The following is an 18,658-nucleotide window of genomic DNA, read 5'->3' as shown; positions in this document are numbered from 1 at the left end:
CGCTACACTTTCTTCATAAGTTTTGGCCAAAATTTAGTCTTCTACATTCGGGACAGTATTTAAAATAAAAACATTTTTGAAATAATTTTATTCAATTTTATTTTTAAATGTTTTTTCTTTTACATACATCAGAGTCAGTTCATCAGAGTTATTTCAGTGTCACCATAGACACTGTATTACTCTGGAGGGGTGATTAGGGTTTTTGTTTACACTGTTGTTGCTTATAACAGTAATGATCACTGCAATAAGCAATAGTTTTAACTCTCATGAATGTCGTTCATTCATGACAGCTTGCTTACTATTGTGATGCTGTGATTGGCTACAGCTAATCACACGGTACAGAGTGCTGAGATAAGCCCAGGTACCAATCATAGCATCACAATATTAAGCAAGCTGTCGTGAATAGCTTCTATTCATGAGTTTTGCTTAATGTAATCATGTGATCGCTATGATTGGGCATAACGATCACGATACCCCGGCCATTCACAGCTGCCAGGTACCGAGCACTGTAATCCAGGATGGCACCGCTGCGTAACCCATGTGCTGAGCGATATACCAGTAAATCTCTCAGCTTCCAGCTGTTACCCTCTCGCAGTAAATGTACTCTGGGTGGATGGAAAGAGGTTAAATGACTTGTCAAAAAGTATTTGTGTTTTTACTTACACGTTACACTTTTTTGTGAACAAGCAAGCTTACACATTCACATGAGGGGTAGGGATGAGCTTTGAGTTCGAGTCAAACCCACGTTCGACTCAAACATTGTCTGTTCGGCCGTTCGCTGAATTTCGAACATTATGGTCCATTCGTGCCAAATTTGAGTGGTGCGTCACGGCCCATAATTCACTGCAGCCTCGCAGTGAATTGCTGGCTGATGATTGGCCAAGCATGCACTATGACCCGCATGCTTTGGCCAATCACAGCACAGAAAAAACAGAGAGCCATAATTGGCCAAAGCCAGTACATGCCCCACACTATATAAGGCTGCTTGCTTGGCGGCCTTGTGTAGTGTGCTACAGCGGTGGTTAAAGACAGACAGAGAGAGAGATTTAATTTGATTGAATGATTTAATTTGAGTTAGATAGAGTAGGTAGGCGAGTCAGTTAGCTTCAGTTACAGTGTGTAGAGGATATATATGCATCCTAGGTGTTGTATATATACTTATACACTGTATTCAGTTTAGCTAGATCCGTTCCTGTTATTCTCTTCATAATATACTGACAGGCAGGGAGCTGCGTCCTTTTCACAGTGTGCACCTAAAGCTTACCTGAATACAATTGCTGGTGTTATCGTACAAATACAGGCAGGGAGCTGCAGTATTTTGATTTAGTGTCCTTTGCACAGTGTGTACCCAATGCTTACCTGAATTCAATTGCTGGTGTTCCCATACAAATACAGGCAGGGAGCTTCAGTATTTTGATTTAGTGTCCTTTGTACAGTGTGCACCTAAAGCTTACCTGAATACAATTGCCAGTGTTCTCATACAAATACAGGCAGGGAGCTGCAGTATTTTGATTTAGTGTCCTTTGCACAGTGTGCACCTAAAGCTTACCTGAATACAATTGCCAGTGTTCTCATACAAATACAGGCAGGGAGCTGCAGTATTTTGTTTTAGTGTCCATTGCACAGTGAGCACCTAAAGCTTACCTGAATACAATTGCTGGTGTTCTCATACAAATACAGGCAGGGAGCTGCAGTATTTTGATTTAGTGTCCTTTACTCAGTATGCACCTAAAGCTTACCTGAATACAATTGCTGATACAGGCAGGGAGCTGCAGTATTTTGATTTAGTGTCCTTTGCACAGTGTACACCTAAAGCTTACCTGAATACAATTGCTGGTGTTCTCATACAAATACAGGCAGGGAGCTGCAGTATTTTGATTTAGTGTCCTTTGCACAGTGTGCACCTAAAACTTACCTGAATACAATTGCTGGTGTTCTCATACAAATACAGGCAGGGGGCTGCAGTATTTTGATTTTGTGTCCTTTGCACAGTGTGCTCCTAAAGCTTACCTGAATACAATTGCTTGTGTTCTCATACAAATACAGACAGGGAGCTGCAGTATTTTGTTTTAGTGTCCTTTGCACAGTGTGCACCTAAAGCAGGGGTGTCCAAAGTTTTTTCAAAGAGGGCCAGATTTGATGAAGTGAACATGCGTGAGGGCCGATCATTTTCCCTGACATTCTTTGAACCATTAAAATTCGAAAGTCTAAGCGTGTTCGTTCGAGCACTAATACACGGCCCAACAAGAATTCTCTTTCCTTTGTCGCGCTCGTTCTCAACAAACAGACAAATGCTCTGCTCTTTAGGGGTATTGTTAATTCTTAATGGTACCCCACACATTGAAAAACGTGGGGTGCTTTTGGTGCAGTGCAATTTTAAAAAAAGCTTGGTGACTTCTTTCCCTGAATTTTTTTCTGTAGGGAAGCCCATTGAAATTAATGGGCTGCCCTACACGCAGCACGCAGCCACACAGATGTGAACCAAGGGCGTGTTCAAATGTCAGGTTGGACGGGCAGTAAAACTACATGGTTAAGCTGTTTTTACCATCCCAGCTCCTCCCCCTTTAGCTGTAGAGGGAGCAGCTGGGGGTGTACACATGCTGTGGCTGCAGCTGGAGCTGGAGGTATACCCACGATGAATGGGGCTGCACTGCAACAACCCCGCAATTGGGTGGATTGCAGAGTTGCGGTAGTGATGCTGCATTTATGGGCTTAAAACAGGTGGTGAGGAGACAACATAATGCCTCTTTACCGCCTTTCAAATGCCTCTGAAAAGCGATCTGTGCATGGATTGCTTTTCAGAGGAGCAGCAGTCCTGGCTGCTATCACACACAAGCCCTACAAAAGCAGTTCCGATGGTACAAGAATTGGGGGGGGGGGTCCGGATTAAAAGTAACATACACACACACAGACAAATGCAGACACATGCACACACAAACACACACATACAGACACATGCACACACATACATACAGACACATGCACATACATACAGACACATGCACACACATACATACACATACATACAGACATATATACAGACACATGCATACACATACAGACACATGCATAAACATACATACAGACATACATACAGACACATGCATACACATGAATAAAGCACTTTTAAAACAAATCTAGTTTTTAGCACAGTACTGTACCTTTCCAGTTTCCTCATTCAGCTGGGTACTGCACTGTAGGAGGAAGCATAGAGCACAGCACACTCCCCTGCACTTTACTTTCACTTTTGAAGCTGATGGAGCTTCTCACAGTGCTAATGTACAGTTTGGCAGGGGATCAGGCTCATCTGACAGCCTTGATAGCAAGGCGGGATGTTCAAAACCAGACCACGGGCCGCGATTGGCCCGCGGGCTGGACTTTGGACATGCCTGAACTAGAGTATCTGTGAGTTGTTGCAGTGTTATGGCACCAGTGCCTACGGCCCAATTTTTCTGCCCCTGTTCAACAGGTGCATGTAATTACATTTCTTGATATAATATTTCACAGCAGGGCCAGTTCCAGTGCCCACCAAGAGTAACTATGAGGACTTACAGTGTTGTGGCACCAGCACCACCAAAGGCCCATTTTTGTACCACTGTTCAACAATGGCACGTAATTACAATTCTTGATATAATAGTTCACAACAGGGTGTTCCAGCGGCCACCAAGAGTAACTGTGAGGGCTTACAGTGTTGTGGCAACACCAACACCTAAGGCCCAAATTTCTGCAGAGTATATACGGCAGGCCCCTACTTTCAGATATCCAACTTACAAACGACTTCTAATTGCAAACGGAAGCAGACAAGAGGAATTAAGATGAAAGGGAAGGGAAATTCTCTCCTTTAAGAGTTAATATGGGGAAAACGATCCACTGATGCTTTATCACCAATCCTTGTTTCACTAAAAACCCCAAATTTTCAATTTTCTGGGACAGAAAGTGAGGTGAAATCTTCTGAAGAGGTGCACAGACAGCAAAACAAATGTTACAGGGGTGATAACTCTTTTCTAAACAGCTTAAAAATAGACTTTAAAAATGTACCAGTTCAAAATTACAAACAGATTCTACTTAGCAACAAACCTACAGTCCCTGTCTTGTTTGCACCGCCTGTATACTGCTGTTCAGAGTATATAAGGCTTGGGGGCCCCACGCCTTTCCTTTTTTAAATTTGGGTGAGGAGTTCCACTTAATATCCATACAAGACCCAAAGGGCCTGGTTATGGACTGGGGGGGATACCCATGTCGTTTGTCTCACTGATGTTCATCCATATTGCCGGGATCCGACATTACATTAAAGCTGCAAGCAGTTTTAAATGACCTTTATTCCTTTAAAAATAAAATTTTGTGCAGGGACTGTTCTAAGCATTGGAAACACGCCACGTTACAGGCATACTATAGGCATCCCCCAGGTACGATATTTAAAGGAATATTTCACTTTTTTTACACTTTAAGCATCATTTAATCACTGCTCCCGACAAAACAGCCATTTTTAAAACTTTTTTTTGCATTGATACATGTCCCCTGGGGCAGGACCCGGGTCCCCAAACCCTTCTCAGGACAATAACTTGCATATTAGCCTTTAAAAGTAGCATTTTTGATTTCAAAAATTCGAGTTCCATAGATTTTAACGGGGTTCTAAAGTTTGTGCAAACTTTCGGTCCGTTCGCAGTTTCTGGTGCGAACCGAACCGGGGGGGGGGGTGTTTGGCTTATCCCTAATGAGGGGTGGTATCTGGAGGTCCACTTTTTAAATTTGGGTGAGGAGTTCCCCTTAATATCCATACAAGACCCAAAGGGCCTGGTTATGGACTGGGGGGGGGGGGATACCCATGCCGTTTGTCTCACTGATTTTCAGCCATATTGCCGGGATCTGACTGTTCTAAGCACGGGAAAAACACACACCACTTTACAGGCATACTATAGGCATCCCCCCAGTACGATATTTAAAGGGATATTTCACTTTTTTTTTTATACTTTAAGCATCCTTAAAATCACTGCTCCCGAAAAAAAAATTTTTGTATTGATACATGTCCCGTGGGGCAGGACCCCTGATATTGTCTCAGGACAATAACTTGCATATTAGCCTTTAAAATTAGCATTTTTGATTTTGAATGTTCGAGTCCCATAGACTTTAATGGGGTTCTAAAGTTTGCGCGAACTTTCATTCCGGGGGGGATTGTTCGGCTCATCCCTAATGAGGGGTGGTATCTGGAGGTCTCCTTATTGTTAAAGGGGGTTCTAGGCATGACTAAGCAAGGATTATGGGCAGGCCCAGACTGCAACAAAACATAGACCCGGCATTTAAGACTGAGCAGCCCATGCCATGTTAAATAGCCCCTTCCCCACTCTCCATCCTGATGGATCCCCTGCAGCAGCCAGCGGGAGAGCAGGGGGGGAAACCAGGCAGAGCTACAGGTGGCAAGGAGGGTCAGGAATAGGTATTGGGGGGCCGGAGAGCACAGGGAGGAAGTAGAAGTCAGAGAACATGGGGTGGAATGGAGAGAACAGGGAAGCCAGAGACCACTGGGGGGGTGGGTGGAGAGCACAGAGGGGGAGGCGGAGAGCACAGAGGGGAAGGCGGAGAGCACAGAGGGGAAGGCGGAGAGCACAGAGGGGAAGGCGGAGAGCACAGAGGGGAAGGCGGAGAGCACAGAGGGGAAGGCAGAGAGCACACGGGGAGAAGGCAGAGAGCACACGGGGAGAAGGCAGAGAACATGGGGACACGGGGTCGGGTGGAGAGCCCCAAGGGTGAACAGACAGCACAGTGAATGCGGAGAGCACACAGGGGAGGCAGAGAGCACAGGGCGCTGGTCAGCCAGGGGAGGCTGGAGAGCACAGGGGGGAGAAGCAGAGAGCACTGGGCGGGCTGGAGAGCATGGGGTTGAGGTGGAGAGCACTGGGGGACTGTAGAGCACAGGGAGAACATGGGGGGAAGCGAATAACATGGGGGCCAAGAGCACGGGGGAGGCGGAGATCACCTGGGGGGGCTGGAGAGCATGGGGGAGGTGGAGAGCACTGGGGGAGTGGAGAACGCAGGGGAGAGGTGGAGAACATGGGAGGGGAAGCAGAGGACACGGGGTGGGGTGGAGAGGACTGGGGGGGCTTGAGAGCACTAGTGGGGCTTGAGAGCACAGGGGGAGGCAAAGAGCACTGGGAGGGGTAAAGAACAAAGGGGAGAGGCGGAGTACACAGGGGGAAGCAGAGAACAGCGGGTGGGGTGAGGAGCACATGGGAGGCTGGAGAGCAATTTGGGGGTTAGAAAGCACTTGTGGGCCAGAGAGCGAGGGGGGAGGCTGGAGAGCACAGGGGAGGGGGGCAGCAGAAAGAAGCTGGATAGGAGGAGTGGCTGCATATAGAAGAATCAATCTCTCTATTTCCTCCTGCAGCCTCTGAAAGCCTGCAGGAGGGAGCGGAGGAGAAGCAGGCTTTCAGAGGCCGCAGGAGAAAATTGATTGATTCTTCTATATGCAGTGACTCCCACCACTCATCCTATCAAGGCGCACATAGGAGCGCACATAGGAGCCACACTCTTTGGCCTGGCTCCGTGGTGTCTGCAGCAGGTGTCTCCTCTAGATCTTCCCCCTTCATGGAAATGAGTCACCTGTTTCCCCCCCCCCAGCCCTCGACGGCTGAACTGGCGGCCCGGGCGGCCCCAGAGAGGCTGCCTTGAGCCCCACATGGACATGCGGCCCCAGCCCACTGGGGCAAAGATGGCGAACTGCACCCCTGGATGGAGGAGGTGATGGGGCTAATATTGGCGCATTGAGCAAAATGTATGCAATGTTTGTGGCATATACTGTTGTGGTACATTGCAGCAAACTAAAGATCGGTGACAAAGAAAAAAATGCCCCTGTGTCAGTGGTATCAATGAAAGGAAAATGTAAGAAGGATCCTAATGATGATAATGTGCTGCATGATTATTAATGGGGGATGACAGATCCCTGATACTAATGGCATAGATGTGATAATGATAGGTGACATGAGCTAGGAGGTGTCTTATGTAGTTATGTGAAGTCTTGTTGTGGCACCCTTAACATCCCAACATATTTTGGATATTTTCATTTTGAACTACAGGTGGGATGTTGGTGCCAATATTATAATTTAAGATTTTTTGAGGTCCGCATATGTCACATATAGCATTACTCTTTGGTGTTTGTTTCCACCATCCAGGTGAAATGACAGGTGTCCATGTCTCTAGACTTGCACTTTCATCTGGGACCTCTATTATACCTTATGGTGGTTGCCCCCATTTGAAAGAGAGAGACTGCAAACCACTGCAGCATGTCTTGGGGCCTGATTCACTGTTCTTGAAAAAAGGTGATATAGTTATGAAATATAGAGTAGGATTTCCCACCCTGCTGTCATTCATGATCACATGGATTAACCAATACAAAGAAAATAGAAACATGATATACAAAGAAAATTAGAGTACAACCAATTGTTTTTAGTAAGATAAATTGTAACTTTTAATTTAGTTTTACATTTTTTTATTTATTCATTTTTTACTTTTGTCTTTTATTTATTTATGTTTACTTGATTGCTATCACAAGGGATTAATAAAGCCCCATGTAAATGCATTGGACAGGTGACTGGTACTCTTTTTGGAGACATTAGCTGCCCTCCTAATAGACCCACCTGAGCCGCCTGCTCTGTGGAAGTGATCAGTGGCTATGGAGCCACTGCATCACTTTCACTTTGGAGCTGGGAGTTGACTGAACAAAACTTGCACATGCCGATGACTGCTACTGCAGCCATCAGCATGTAATTAACAGTTCACTCTTTAGAACGTACGTAGTATGCTCAAAGAACTGAGCTACTTATACAATCATACTGATACATGTATCTTCAGCTTTGGTTTTCTGTAATATACTATTGAAATCTTGATGACTGTACGGACAGACAAATCAACATGTGTGTCAGCTTTATACACAGTTCTCATGGATAGTGATGGCCGAACGGTTCGCCCGGCGGTCGTTTCGCGGCGAATTTCCGACTTTCGCCGTCCGCGGGTTCGAACGCCTTTTTCCGTCGTTCGCCCCGGCGGACTTACGTGTTTAATGTATACAAGAACTTTAACCTTTCGTGACACGTTTATCATGTGTTACAGGACAACCAATTGAGACATGACAGCTCATGGACACTTGGACATTCCCCCTAACCTATAAATACACCCGATCCGGTGGCCATTTTACATTCTTTCTTCTGTCACTGTAGGGAAAGGATCCTGTGTGGAGTAGGGACAGAGAAAACGCTAGCTATTTGGTACACAAAAGTTCTTTTCAGGACTGGTATAGGTGTTAGGTCAGCAGCCTGAGTTTCTTTTGTCAGTTTAGATAAAGGGACAGAGCGCTGTATGCTGCTATTTTAGGGACAGCTCAGCCAGATTAGTCTTTCTTCATCATCATCATCATCATCATCATTAGCTGTTACTATCAGGTCCACAAAAGAGCTGTTCCAGCTAATCGTTCCAGCCTACTCTTTTTTGCCAATTTGTATAGGGACAGGCAGGAAGCAGTGTGTCAGGCAGTGAGGATAATTTTAAAGACTTGCTGTTACTATTAGTTCCACAAAGGTTCTTTTCAGGACTGGTATCAGTGGTACGGTAATAGGCTTGTACACGTATAATATTCTTTCTTCCAAATATAGAAAGAATATTATACTTGACTGCTGCCCTTCTGCTGCAGTCTGCTAATCATTCACAACTCACTTGTTCCACAAAAGTTCTTATAAGGACTGGTAACTTGGTCTGTCTAGGGTGCTACGGTACATAGGCTTGGGTGCGGTACAGTCTGCTGTTCTGTAAGGACCGCTATCGGTCCACAATAGATAGGGTTGCCGTGCACTACTGCTGACCGCTGCCCTATACTGCAGCAGTCCTTCAGCGGTATAGGGACTGACGCACAGTCTGCTAAACACTAATACACAACCTGCTTGGTCCACAAAAGTTCTTATAAGGACTGGTAACTTGGTATAGGGTGCTACGGTACATAGGCCTGAGTGCGTTACAGTCTGCTGTTCTGTAAGGACCGCTATCGGTCCACAATACATAGGGTTGACGTGCACTACTGCTGACCGCTGCCCTATACTGCAGCAGTCCTTCAGCGGTATAGGGACTGACGCACAGTCTGCTAAACACTAACACACAACCTGCTTGGTCCACAAAAGTTCTTATAAGGACTGGTAACTTGGTATAGGGTGCTACGGTACATAGGCCTGAGTGCGTTACAGTCTGCTGTTCTGTAAGGACCGCTATCGGTCCACAATACATAGGGTTGCCGTGCACTACTGCTGACCGCTGCCCTATACTGCAGCAGTCCTTCATTGGTATAGGGACTGACGTACAGTCTGCTAATCACTAACACACAACCTGCTTGGTCCACAAAAGTTCTTATAAGGACTGGTAACTTGGTATAGGGTGCTACGGTACATAGGCCTGAGTGCGTTACAGTCTGCTGTTCTGTAAGGACCGCTATCGGTCCACAATACATAGGGTTGCCGTGCACTACTGCTGACCGCTGCCCTATACTGCAGCAGTCCTTCAGCGGTATAGGGACTGACGCACAGTCTGCTAAACACTAACACACAACCTGCTTGGTCCACAAAAGTTCTTATAAGGACTGGTAACTTGGTATAGGGTGCTACGGTACATAGGCCTGAGTGCAGTACAGTCTGCTGTTCTGTAAGGACCGCTATCGGTCCACAATACATAGGGTTGCCGTGCACTACTGCTGACCGCTGCCCTATACTGCAGCAGTCCTTCATTGGTATAGGGACTGACGTACAGTCTGCTAATCACTAACACACAACCTGCTTGGTCCACAAAAGTTCTTATAAGGACTGGTAACTTGGTATAGGGTGCTACGGTACATAGGCCTGAGTGCGTTACAGTCTGCTGTTCTGTAAGGACCGCTATCGGTCCACAATACATAGGGTTGCCGTGCACTACTGCTGACCGCTGCCCTATACTGCAGCAGTCCTTCATTGGTATAGGGACTGACGTACAGTCTGCTAATCACTAACACACAACCTGCTTGGTCCACAAAAGTTCTTATAAGGACTGGTAACTTGGTATAGGGTGCTACGGTACATAGGCCTGAGTGCGTTACAGTCTGCTGTTCTGTAAGGACCGCTATCGGTCCACAATACATAGGGTTGCCGTGCACTACTGCTGACCGCTGCCCTATACTGCAGCAGTCCTTCAGCGGTATAGGGACTGACGCACAGTCTGCTAAACACTAACACACAACCTGCTTGGTCCACAAAAGTTCTTATAAGGACTGGTAACTTGGTATAGGGTGCTACGGTACATAGGCCTGAGTGCGTTACAGTCTGCTGTTCTGTAAGGACCGCTATCGGTCCACAATACATAGGGTTGCCGTGCACTACTGCTGACCGCTGCCCTATACTGCAGCAGTCCTTCATTGGTATAGGGACTGACGTACAGTCTGCTAATCACTAACACACAACCTGCTTGGTCCACAAAAGTTCTTATAAGGACTGGTAACTTGGTATAGGGTGCTACGGTACATAGGCCTGAGTGCGTTACAGTCTGCTGTTCTGTAAGGACCGCTATCGGTCCACAATACATAGGGTTGCCGTGCACTACTGCTGACCGCTGCCCTATACTGCAGCAGTCCTTCAGCGGTATAGGGACTGACGCACAGTCTGCTAAACACTAACACACAACCTGCTTGGTCCACAAAAGTTCTTATAAGGACTGGTAACTTGGTATAGGGTGCTACGGTACATAGGCCTGAGTGCAGTACAGTCTGCTGTTCTGTAAGGACCGCTATCGGTCCACAATACATAGGGTTGCCGTGCACTACTGCTGACCGCTGCCCTATACTGCAGCAGTCCTTCATTGGTATAGGGACTGACGTACAGTCTGCTAATCACTAACACACAACCTGCTTGGTCCACAAAAGTTCTTATAAGGACTGGTAACTTGGTATAGGGTGCTACGGTACATAGGCCTGAGTGCGTTACAGTCTGCTGTTCTGTAAGGACCGCTATCGGTCCACAATACATAGGGTTGCCGTGCACTACTGCTGACCGCTGCCCTATACTGCAGCAGTCCTTCATTGGTATAGGGACTGACGTACAGTCTGCTAATCACTAACACACAACCTGCTTGGTCCACAAAAGTTTTTATAAGGACTGGTAACTTGGTATAGGGTGCTACGGTACATAGGCCTGAGTGCAGTACAGTCTGCTGTTCTGTAAGGACCGCTATCGGTCCACAATACATAGGGTTGACGTGCACTACTGCTGACCGCTGCCCTATACTGCAGCAGTCCTTCATTGGTATAGGGACTGACGTACAGTCTGCTAATCACTAACACACAACCTGCTTGGTCCACAAAAGTTCTTATAAGGACTGGTAACTTGGTATAGGGTGCTACGGTACATAGGCCTGAGTGCAGTACAGTCTGCTGTTCTGTAAGGACCGCTATCGGTCCACAATACATAGGGTTGCCGTGCACTACTGCTGACCGCTGCCCTATACTGCAGCAGTCCTTCATTGGTATAGGGACTGACGTACAGTCTGCTAATCACTAACACACAACCTGCTTGGTCCACAAAAGTTTTTATAAGGACTGGTAACTTGGTATAGGGTGCTACGGTACATAGGCCTGAGTGCAGTACAGTCTGCTGTTCTGTAAGGACCGCTATCGGTCCACAATACATAGGGTTGACGTGCACTACTGCTGACCGCTGCCCTATACTGCAGCAGTCCTTCATTGGTATAGGGACTGACGTACAGTCTGCTAATCACTAACACACAACCTGCTTGGTCCACAAAAGTTCTTATAAGGACTGGTAACTTGGTATAGGGTGCTACGGTACATAGGCCTGAGTGCAGTACAGTCTGCTGTTCTGTAAGGACCGCTATCGGTCCACAATACATAGGGTTGCCGTGCACTACTGCTGACCGCTGCCCTATACTGCAGCAGTCCTTCATTGGTATAGGGACTGACGTACAGTCTGCTAATCACTAACACACAACCTGCTTGGTCCACAAAAGTTTTTATAAGGACTGGTAACTTGGTATAGGGTGCTACGGTACATAGGCCTGAGTGCAGTACAGTCTGCTGTTCTGTAAGGACCGCTATCGGTCCACAATACATAGGGTTGACGTGCACTACTGCTGACCGCTGCCCTATACTGCAGCAGTCCTTCATTGGTATAGGGACTGACGTACAGTCTGCTAATCACTAACACACAACCTGCTTGGTCCACAAAAGTTCTTATAAGGACTGGTAACTTGGTATAGGGTGCTACGGTACATAGGCCTGAGTGCAGTACAGTCTGCTGTTCTGTAAGGACCGCTATCGGTCCACAATACATAGGGTTGCCGTGCACTACTGCTGACCGCTGCCCTATACTGCAGCAGTCCTTCATTGGTATAGGGACTGACGTACAGTCTGCTAATCACTAACACACAACCTGCTTGGTCCACAAAAGTTTTTATAAGGACTGGTAACTTGGTATAGGGTGCTACGGTACATAGGCCTGAGTGCAGTACAGTCTGCTGTTCTGTAAGGACCGCTATCGGTCCACAATACATAGGGTTGACGTGCACTACTGCTGACCGCTGCCCTATACTGCAGCAGTCCTTCAGCGGTATAGGGACTAAGAGTTTTGTCACAGGGTGATTTAAAAAATGACAGGCAGAGGAAGAGGCAGGCCCTTCCGCAGGGGTGGTAGGGGTAGGGCAGGAGCAACAGCCTTGAGCCAAAGTGGGAAGTTGCAGAAGGTGCGTTCAATTACTTTAAAGGACGCACCAGACTTGGTTGAGTGGCTCACTCAGCCTTATTCTTCTGCACCCTCCTCATCCTCTCGATCTGCACCCTCTTCTTCACTCTCTGCTATGTGCACCCCCAAAGACACTACCACCAACAACACCACCACCACCACATACCTTCCGCTTGAGTGCAAATGGGGGCCTTCATGCTCCAGTGTTTTAATAGGGACCCCCGTATAAAAAGCATGAGGGTCAAGGACCAGTACTGGGTGGCAACGTACTTAGATCCCCGGTACAAACACAAAATGGCGGAAATGTTACCGCCGTCGCAGAGGGCTGTCAGAATGCAGCACTTCCAGGCCTTGCTTCGAGAAATGCTGCATTCTGCTTTTGCGTGCGCTGGCAGAGGAGCAATTCCCACTCCCAGAGAAGGATTTGCGGGTACCAATCCAACAGCGCCTGCAAGAAGAGGCCGGTTTGAAGATGTGTTGGTGACTTCGGATATGAGGTCATTCTTTCAGCCGACCCATCGACAGGTGTCATCCGGATCCAGCATCAGGGAACGCCTAGACCGTCAGGTGTCCGACTACATTGGGTTAACGGCCGATGTGGACGCTCTGAGGAGTGATGAACCCCTAGACTACTGGGTGGGCAGGCTTGACCTCTGGCCAGAGCTTGCCCAATTTGCAATCGAACTGTTGGCTTGCCCCTCATCCAGTGTCCTGTCCGAAAGGACGTTCAGCGCAGCAGGGGGGATTGTGACCGATAAGCGTACTCGCCTAGCTCACGACAGTGTTAACTACCTCACATTTCTAAAAATGAATGAGGCATGGATCTCGGAGGAATTCAACACATGTGATCAGTAGACCATGTATATGTCTATAAACAATTTTTGGAATCAAGCACACAGACCTTCTTAATTCATTTGGCTCACTTCCCTGACCCAAAAAAGCACACCGTACTATATGCCCCTACCCTCCTCTTTGAAGAGGTTGAGCGGTGTCATATTTCTACTGGGGCTGCTTATTATGAGGGGTTCCCACCATCCCTGTGCTGTGCTGACTTCCTCCTGGGTGTTCTTATTATGAGGGGCTCCCACCATCCCTGTGCTGTGCTGACTTCCTCCTGGGGGTTCTTATTATGAGGGGCTCCCACCATCCCTGTGCTGTGCTGACTTCCTCCTGGGGGTTCTTATTATGAGGGGATCACACCATCCCTGTGCTGTGCTGACTTCCTCCTGGGGCTGCTTACGGTGCTGCTGTCAGCGCTGTATGTCACGGAGCTGCTGTCAGCGCTGTATGTCACGGAGCTGCTGTCAGCGCTGTATGTCACGGAGCTGCTGTCAGCGCTGTATGTCACGGAGCTGCTGTCAGCGCTGTATGTCACGGAGCTGCTGTCAGCGCTGTATGTCACGGAGCTGCTGTCAGCGCTGTATGTCACGGAGCTGCTGTCAGCGCTGTATGTCACGGAGCTGCTGTCAGCGCTGTATGTCACGGTGCTGCTGTCAGCGCTGTATGTCACGGAGCTGCTGTCAGCGCTGTATGTCACGGAGCTGCTGTCAGTGCTGTATGTCACGGAGCTGCTGTCAGCGCTGTATGTCACGGAGCTGCTGTCAGCGCTGTATGTCACGGAGCTGCTGTCAGCGCTGTATGTCACGGTGCTGCTGTCAGCGCTGTATGTCACGGAGCTGCTGTCAGCGCTGTATGTCACGGAGCTGCTGTCAGTGCTGTATGTCACGGAGCTGCTGTCAGCGCTGTATGTCACGGAGCTGCTGTCAGCGCTGTATGTCACGGAGCTGCTGTCAGCGCTGTATGTCACGGTGCTGCTGTCAGCGCTGTATGTCACGGAGCTGCTGTCAGCGCTGTATGTCACGGAGCTGCTGTCAGCGCTGTATGTCACGGAGCTGCTGTCAGCGCTGTATGTCACGGAGCTGCTGTCAGCGCTGTATGTCACGGAGCTGCTGTCAGCGCTGTATGTCACGGTGCTGATGTCAGTGCTCTGTATTACGGTGCTGCTGTCAGTGCTCTGTATCTCCTGCACCCTCTTGTTTGCCTACCCTGGTCCCTGACCTTCCCTCTCCTCCATTGCCTTCATTAGCTCCATAGTCCTGAATTGTCAGAACAATTTCCCAAATAAAAAAAAAATGCTTGTAGTTATCGATCCCAAATTCACCTCATACATGTATTATGCTATTGTCCAGGTGGTGGGACTACGTGCTACCCCCTAATAATTACCCCGTGGCCGCAAATTCGACCTAAAGGTTTGCGAAATTCGCCTCCCATTGAAGTCAATGGAGCCCGCGGCGAACGGTCGTTTTCGCGAACGTTTGTGCCCGTTCGCGTTTCGCGTTCGCGAAACGTCCCGTCGGAAGTTCGTCCATCACTACTCATGGACTTCACACAGGCTCACACAGGCACACACCTGAACCGTAGTATGGGCTGGGTGCCCATACTACGGTTCAGGTGAAACATCCCTTTGCCCTTTGGCACATATTTGCAGCCCGCATGGCATCCACAAACAGAAGTCAGTGTTTTCCTTATCTAGATGAACACTAATGCTGCGTACACATGATCAGAATTTTGGTCGGAAAAAGCTCTGATGGTTTTCCTGACGGAATTCCGATGGGATTTCACTTAAGCTGTCTTGCATACACATGGTCACACCAAATTCCAACCGTCAAGAACGCGGTGACGTACAACGCGTACGACGAACTAGAAAAAGGAAGTTCAATAGCCAGTAGCCAATAGCTTCTGTCTCATAGCTGAGTCTGAGCATGCGTGAGTTTTTGCGCTTCGGAATTGTATACACGCGATTGGAATTTCCATCTGAAAAAATTGAGAACCGGCTCTCAATCTTTTGCTAGCAGAAATTCGGTCAGCAAAATTCCGATGGAGCATACACACGCTTGCATTTTCCGATGAAAAGCTCTCATCTGTCTTTTGCTGGCCGAAATTCCAACAGTGTGTACGCAGCATAATGCCCCGTACACACGAGCGGACTTTTCGACATCCAAACTCCGACGGACTGAGTCCGGCGGACTATCCGATCGTGTGTGGGCTGCAACGGACTTTAGCGAAGCTAAAGTCTGACGGACTTTAGAAATGAAGCATGCTTTAAATTTTCCCGACGGAACTCCGCCGGACCCGGTCCCCTTTGAAAAATCCGCTCGTGTGTGTGCTACTCCGACGGACTAAAACCGACGCTAGGGCAGCTATTGGCTACTGTCTAGGAACTTCCTACGTCGAATCCAGTCGTACGTCATCACGTTCGACTCCGTCGGAGTTTGGTGTGATGGTGTGTGGTCAAGTCCGTTCGGTCGAAAAGTCCGCCAGAACTCCGTCGGAACTCCGGCGGAACTCCGGCGGAACTCCTTTGGAGGTCTGTCAGACTTAATCCCTCTCGTGTGTACGGGGCATAAGACGTTGGAAGGAAAAATATTTTTTAGAATGGGTGAGATGGCGTTACTTTTTCTGCACTGTCCATCCTTTATGTTTTTTTTCTCTCTTTTTTTTTTTAAATCTTGGTGAGAAAAATATCAAATGTGGCACGAGTAATTTTGAAAGGATAATTTCACCTTTCATAACATGTTACACCCATATTCAGGGTGTAGCATGTTACAAATGGACCGGCCTCCACACCCCCTGATTCCCTGATCTGACAGCTAGCAGGGATCTTCTCCCCTGCCGCAAGCTGTCACGATTTCAAAATAACGCTGGTGCAATGCTTTAGATGCTCCAGGAACAAAAAATAATAAATGAACATATTTTTTGCCTGCAAAAAAATGTGCATTTATTATTTTTTGTTAAAAGGTGAACTTATCCTTTAACCACTTCCATATAGGGCACTTATACACCTTCCTGCCCAGACCAATTTTCAGCGCTGATGCACTTTGAATGACAATTGCACGGTCATGCTACACTGTACCCAAACAAAATGTTTATCATTTTGTTTCCACAAAAAGAGCTTTCTTTTGGTGGTATTTAATCACCACTGGGATTTTTATTTTCTGCTAAACAAATTTAAAAAGACAGACAATTTTGAAAAAGTTTTTTTTTGTTTCTGTTACAAATCTTTGTAAATAAGTACACGTTCTCCTTCACTGACGGGCAGTGATGGGCACTGATGAGGTGGCACTGATAGGCGGCACTGATAGGTGACACTGATATTTAGCACTGATGGGCACACATAGGTGGCATGGATAGGCATGGATGGGCACTGGTGGCACTGATGTACACTGATGGATGGTACTGATGGGTATCACTGATTGGCAGGCATTCATTTTTGACACATTGGTATTAATTATGGACACTGATTGACATCCATTGTGGGCACTGATTGGCATCCCTGGTGGCCATGGGTGGCATACCTGGTGGTTACAAGTGGTAGACATCCTGAGGTGGGGGGGGAATCCAGTAGGTAGCATTGTGCCATTGTACAGATATAGCGGAGTTTGTTAGAGGCATTGTGCCCTCATAGACTTCATTGGTGTCCCAGAGGTATCAGCTGTCTGATTGGAAGCTGCAACTTCTGGTACCCTTTGGCAGCCATCTTGGTTTAGGACCTTATAAATTAGGGTTCCCACGGCATTCAAGTGCAGCTAGAGTGAATGGTAGGTCAAGGACAGAGACCCCGGTTTTAGGGAAAGTAAGTAGAGCAGAGAGAAATATTTCTGGCGAGTTATATCAGTACAGGAACAATGCCTTCCTTCTGGAAATATTACAGTATCCAGATCAGGAATGTAGGGCTCTTCATATCAGCACTGTTGTGCTGTCTGCGTGCACTGCCACCCCTCCAATGGAAGCTGTCCTCTGGTAATATAGGCTAAGTCTGGTGACACTGTGTTAACAACAATCATTATTCAGCTTCACCCCAGTGCTTTTCTTTATTGTCATTATTCATACTGCCACAATATACTGTAGATGATACTAAAACATCATCAACTGTGTATATAGAGCTCATAAATTTGGAAAAATTAATAGGAAGTAATAGCAATGATCTCTAGCAGTCTCATGGAATTTTACTTCAGTCTGTGAATGCATCCTGAAGAATATCTTCAGTCTCCAACATCTTCTTAGAGAGAAACTGCAGCCTGCTCCCATAAATTGTAATAAAAACATGTTTGCCATTCTGAAGCTTCCCTTCAACCACATTGCATATTATTTTATATATACAGGCGGTCCCCAGGTTACAAGCACGATTAGGGTCTGTAGGTTTGTTAAGTGGAATCTGTTTGTAAGTCGAAAAATGAAATTTTTTTTAAGTATAGCTCCAGCCAAAAAAAATGGTTTTCACTTTTTGGATAGCATAGGGAAGTGTTAACACCCCCGTAACTTTATTTTTCTGTCTGTGCCCCTGTTCAGAAGATTTCACCTCACTTTCTTTTCCAATGACTTGGATTTTGAACATTTTGAGTTGTTGTGGAAACAAGCCTTGGTGATAAAGCATCAGTGGAGACACCTTTTTCCCATAATAACTCTTACAAGCATGAATTTCCCTTCCTGAGGGTAGATTTCCTCTCACTTCCTATTGTCTCCCTCCGTTTGTAAGTAGGAGTCATTTGTAAGTCGGATATTTGTAACTAGGGGATCTCCTGTACTGTGATTCTGTACTTGTTAAATATGCTGCAGAAATCTCCCTCCACTAAGTCTGGCTGCAGCCATTCACTTCCTGGATTCACAAAGAGACACACTTCCAGCTCTGCAGCTCTCATTGACCCTTGTATGACTCACCTCCCCTCCCTTCCTGGCAAACTCTCACAAGAGTTAAGCTGGATACACACTATACAATTTTATGTAGTTTTTTTTTCCTTCAGATTTACCAAAACCATATAATATGAGGTCAAACCTTAAGAGTTTCAATTTGTATGCAATCAGGGAGGCCCTTGCACTACATGGTTTTGGAAAATCTAAAGGAACTC

The sequence above is a fragment of the Lithobates pipiens genome, unplaced genomic scaffold, assembly GCF_037356315.1.
Source record: "Lithobates pipiens isolate NorthernLeopardFrog02 unplaced genomic scaffold, aLitPip1_a1.2 Scaffold_23, whole genome shotgun sequence".
In the NCBI taxonomy this organism is placed as follows: domain Eukaryota; kingdom Metazoa; phylum Chordata; class Amphibia; order Anura; family Ranidae; genus Lithobates; species Lithobates pipiens.
The sequence above is the reverse complement of the archived record's forward strand: the minus strand, read 5'-3'. Positions refer to the sequence as shown.